This window comes from Hipposideros armiger, unplaced genomic scaffold (genome assembly GCF_001890085.2).
Source record: "Hipposideros armiger isolate ML-2016 unplaced genomic scaffold, ASM189008v1 scaffold_8, whole genome shotgun sequence".
Classification (NCBI taxonomy): Eukaryota; Metazoa; Chordata; class Mammalia; order Chiroptera; family Hipposideridae; genus Hipposideros; species Hipposideros armiger.
The window spans coordinates 3,930,239-3,935,771 of record NW_017731358.1 but is presented as its reverse complement, the minus strand read 5'-3'; the positions used below and the strand labels follow the sequence as shown (position 1 = coordinate 3,935,771).

The 5,533-nt window shown below is 40.4% G+C and overlaps 1 protein-coding gene and 1 pseudogene across 1 annotated transcript in view; one reads left to right on the top strand and one right to left on the bottom strand.

Moving 5' to 3' along the window:
- The window catches only part of OSBPL11 (oxysterol binding protein like 11), a 117,211-nt gene that overhangs the window by 103,698 nt on the left and 7,980 nt on the right, over nt 1-5,533 (bottom strand). The window lies entirely within an intron of this gene.
- LOC109387047 (GTP-binding nuclear protein Ran pseudogene) lies at nt 128-1,416 on the top strand (annotated as a pseudogene).

Below are 5,533 nucleotides of genomic sequence, written 5' to 3'. Positions count from 1 at the left end.
TGAAGAACAAAAGGACAGTGACTTGTCTGTTCCCTTTCCCCAATTCCCCAAAAAGCTGTCGTCGTCCCCCACCCAATTCCCCAAAATCTTTAAAAAAACAAAAATTGGAAATTCACTTTCTAATGGAATGGTTGAACCACCACCTTCACAACTCCTGCTGGATTTGTGTACAAAAATTATCGGCCCTAGTCCTGCAATTTAGTGTCTCACTGAGCCATAATTACCCAGGGTGACTTACAATTAAACTGGCTGACCTGGGGCTCTTTTAAAATCCCCAAGCTAGTATATCTGAGCAGTCAATTGGAAAAAGACTACAAAATTAAGCAACCTGAATGGAAAGCATATTTTCATTGGCATTGTGAGGCCTACAAACATAAGTGAATCAAAAACTGCTTCCCTCCAAGACACAAATTCTAAATTAACCAAATTGAGTTGTCCCCGAGGCTTACTAAATTTGAGTTAACTTCTAAATGCTCTTCTAACGTCTCATTATCTGCATCTTCTGTTCCTTTCCTCCTTGCCTGCCCTCCCACCCTTTACCCTTCACTTGCTGAATTCCCGTTTTATAACAATGAACGTGAGGCTCTATTAGATCCGTGCTCTTAAAGTCAAACCATAAGGGGCGCCATTGCGCTGCGCTCCCACGGTGCCCCGGTGGCTGCATCTCTGGGCATTTGAATTGTGCGTCTGTCATCTTTCCAGCTCTGTCACACCGACACCAAGACGCTTCTGGAAGTAGTATCACAACGGCTGCCCAAGGAGAATCCCAAGTTCAGTTCAAACTTGTATTGGTTGGTGATAGTGGGACTGGAAAAACTACATTTGTAAAACGTCATCTGACTGGTGAATTTGAGAAGTAGGTAGCTACCTTGGGTGTTGAGGTCCATCCCCTTTTGTTTGTGTTCCATACCAATAGAGGACCTATTAAGTTCAATGTATGGGATACAGCCAGTCAGGAGAAATTTGGTGGACTGAGAGATGGCTATTACATCCAAGCCCAGTGTGCCATTATAATGTTTGATGTAACTTTGAGAGTTACTTAGAAGGATGATCCTAACTGGCATAGAGATCTAGTACGAGTATGGGAAAATATCCCCATCATGTTGTGTGATACCAAAATGGATAATAAGGACAAGAAAGTTAAGGCAAAATCAATTGTCTTCCATTAAAAAAAGAATCTTTAGTGCTATGACATTTCTGCCAAATTAAAAAAAAAAAAAAAGTAACTACAACTTTGAAAAGCCCTTCCTCTGGCTTGCTAGAAAACTCATCGGAGACCCTAACTTGGAGTCCGTTGCCATGACTGCCCTTTCCCCACTGGAGGTTGTCATGGACCCCGCTCTGGCAGCACAGTACTAGCATGACCTAGAGGCTGCTCGGATAGCTGCTCTCCCAGACGAGGATGACGGCCTGTGACAAAGTGGAGCTGGAGCCCAGCATCTAAAGTCTGGTTTTATAGACAACTGTCCCATGAGGTCAGTGATGCTGCGTGTTTGCCACTTTATTCCATAGCTAAGCAGAAGATGAGCTTAATTTGGGGGACGCTGAGGGAGATGGATGGGGTTCATAATGATTGTGTCAGTTAAAAAAAAAAAAAACCTTCATTTTTTGGACCTGCATCTTTAGCTGTTCTGGAATGCAGCTGTTTCCTTATTGAGTTTCAAATATAAGACTGCTACAGTCACATCACAATACTCAGTAGTGAAATCTTGTTTCCTACTGTCATTTCTATTCCTTTGCATTTAAAATCAGAATAAAGTTGTATTTCAATTATCAAAAACAAAAGTTCCNGCACCACTAGGCCGGCCCTAAAATTCACTTTTATGTCCTTTTTTCCTTCTCTGCTTTCAGCATAGACTTGACTCCCTTAAGTCCAGAGGCCTGTTGGCACCTTATCCCCCAAAATTGGTATCTATAAGGCAGGCAATCTGGACTTTCCAGTGTCACCACCAAGATGGCATCCCTCAAAAGAGCAGTGGTTCCTTTTTGATATTGTGGATCTTCAGATTGATGATCCTGCCATTTCCACTTCATTTCCTGAAAGTCGGGGTCGCTTGTGAAAAGTTGTCAAATGTAAAATGTGAACTCTCACTTTAAACATTCCCTGTTCAGAGCATCAAATGAAGACTTCCCCTGGGTTTTATAGTGGCTTTCTGACTTTGGTAGTCCATTGAAGAAGGGAATTTGAAAGTTGTTTAATACTGCTAACAACCGTTTGCCCATGTCCTGCCTGAAATACCATGATTGTTTATAAAAAGTATCTTTAATAAAGCTGGATACATTTTGAAGGGAAAAAAAATTATATTAGCCACGGGCTGCTTTAAATCACAAACTACACCCACTGCAGGTAAGCAGAGATATTTCACAAAAAAAATTTTATAAGCACAGCTGTAAAATGTTTGCCTATACAGACCCAAAAAAGAAAAATGAAACAAAACTCCTATACATAATCTAATTGTTACAGACAACTAACTTTAGGAAATCCCTCACACAGATAACTTGCCATTTGACAATAAAGCTTCAATGCAGATAGGACAGAAGAAACTTCTACATGTAAAAGGAGAAAGTCACCTCTAACACCTCCAGAAAGTTAGGAAAGGTACTTGTCAGAATGGAAAGAGCATGGGCTTAACACCAGACAGATACAGGTTGAATTCCAGTGTGACTTTAGGCAAGTGACATATCTGGCCCTCAGTTTCCTCATCTGTAAATAGGGATAAGAACATCTATCTATCTTGCAGATTTATAATGAGGAAAAAAGAAGAAATAATATATTTCAACCCATATATATTTCAAGCATATTTTAACATGATGAATAAATGTCCAACAAATATTGGTTCTCTCCCACCAAAAAGTCAGTTCCTCTGCAGGCAAAGGGATTGTTTTCTAGATCAGTTTTCTAGATCTGTCTTATCTTGTTAGCCTGGCATTTTCAATTCAGAATGATGAGACCTAAAAAGCCCTGACACTTTGAATTCCTTTATTTCAAAAAATAATTACTGTATTTTTTTCCAGTAGATATTTTGTCAAGAACTATGAAGGGTATGAGACATTACCCTACTTGTAAGCTAACATGTTAGCCTACCATAGTTTCACAGATGCCGTCAGAAGACACGAGACTCCTGAGTCAGAGACAAAAGATTCCAGAAGTCACAGCGATAGCAGTAGCCAGGTGATCAGCCCCAATCACACAGGGCACCGCAAAGAGGGCAGAAAATGCCTGCACATGCAGTGGGTTGTGGTACAGATGAGGAACCTCGAGTAGGGAATCCAGATCTTTTAACGGACAGTAAATTAGCCTGACCTCTGAGTCAAGGAGGCATTATTATACTGGACAGGAAATAAACCTGACTTTTGCTCAGGAGGGAGATAACTATCTATCTTCCAGGACTGTTTGCTATACAAACATTTTTTAAAAGACAATATGGAACAAAGGATAGTTGGTACCTCTGCTCACAAGACATGCACAAACAATGAGAGCCCATGAAGAATTGTCTCCCGACAAGTGTTACGTGCATATTACAGTGAAAAGTATCTTATCCCACTCTGTCTTCCAGCCACCAGTTCCCTCCTGGTGAGACAAGTTGAACAAGCACATCCCTTAATTTTTTGTGTATCTCTTCAGAGATATTTTATGTACCTACAAGCAAGCATACACATGCCTTTATATTTTAAACAAATGGTTGTAATTACCTACTGTTCTGTGCCTTGTTTTTTTCAGTTTTCTTAGGGATGTTTTCACTTTGACACAGAGGGATCTAACTCATTCTTAATATCTACATAGGAATCCCTTGTATGGCAGTATCATTATATATTTAACTAGTCCCCCTACTAATGGACATTTGTTTCTAGACTTTTATTATTACAAATAACACTGCTGCAACAAACTGAATAGTACACGTCTTTGTGTACATTTGCTAAAATGCAACTGCTAGATAAAAGGCATGTGCACTTTTCAGTTTTCATAGATACTGCCAAACCTGCTCTCCAAAGAGGCCGCACCATTGAACTCGTATCCTACAATGTTAAAAAGGGCCTGTTTCCTTACACCAGCCTATGGCAGCATTGTTTGCCACCAAAAATAGGATGTAGCTTTTACCTATAACCAGGATTTTCAGGCATTATTAAGTAGGCTTTTCAATACCCCTTATTGTTCAAAATTAAGTTTTTAGAGGTAAGTGTGAGATAGTGTTAGGCTGTGGAATGAGCCCAAAAGGGACACAAGGCCTAGCTCTGACTGCTCCACTGACTAACACCATGAGTAACCTTGGCCAAATCACTTAATCTCCGTGGGCCTCAGTTTTCTCATATGCAGATGATCCTTTCTACCTATAATGTGTATATATCACTCATCACTCAAAATTCTAAAGGTTTTTCTCAATTAAAAAAATTATTTCAAACATATAGTTTGCAAATAAAGGCAACATTAAAATTTTTTAGAGAAAAGTAGAAAATGTTTTCTAGTATAATATCTTTTTCCCAAGTAGTATTTACTTATCCCCCATATACTTCCAGGTCTTTGCAGTAGCCATTTTGATAGGACCAAGGCACCACAGACTAAGAGAACAGCAGGGTATTAAAAATCCCACTGCCACCTTCTCTATCAGTGTGTCTATTTTCATTTTATTTTTGTACCTCTCTCTGGCCTCAAACCACACTTAGTTCCATTATACACTCAGAGTAAGATTTAATTTTTCTCTGTATGAGCTGTGAAAGAAAAACAGCAATATAGAGTTTTGATATTGTCAAGAGAGCAACGGAAGCCTCTGGGAAGGTGAGCTAACTTGTTCTCCTTCATGTGAAACTGAACTTTTGAACTAGGCTAAACCAAATGGCTACATACTTATAGTTTCTAGAACAGAACTCTCTATGAAAAATAAAATTTTCACCTAGCAATAGACATAAGCAATTAATCATGTCTCGCATAGTGTAAGTCGGCTTGCCTGCACTAATCACAACTCTTTCAAAGCAGCTTGTATAACCCCTTTGGAAGCCTCCCTTCTTCTGCCTTTATAAACTCTGTCCCTTTCTTGCCCCCTTGGAACACAGCTGGGGTTTCCATGCAAATCTGTGTCTCCAACAATGCAATTCTTAAAACAGACCCCCCAATAAAGCTTTTGTTTGACTTGCAGCTCTTGGTCAAAAGTGGCTGATATCATGTGGTGTCAGAGAAGTGGGACCCAGAGTAACCTGCCTCGTCCTCTGGTGCCTCTGTGGGTTCAAGTAAAGTACCGACAAGAGTCCACTGCACTCTACAGTCTCACCAGTGGTCCGGATATTGTGGTCTAAGTCCTCCTGGACCAGGACCTCCTGCGTTGGTTAAGGTTCAGGCTTTATTTGGGTGTCTTCTGTTGCCAGAATTTTGTCTACAGGACTTAAAACCCCCGTCCAGTGAGTAATTACTCTTTCAAAAAATGGGAAATTCTGGCCAGCCAAGCGGCTCATCAGTTAAGAGTTGGCTTGGAAGGGCCAGCCGAGTGGCTCAGTTGGTTAAGAGCTTGCTCAAGAGTTTGAGCTCTGAGCAACAGCGGTT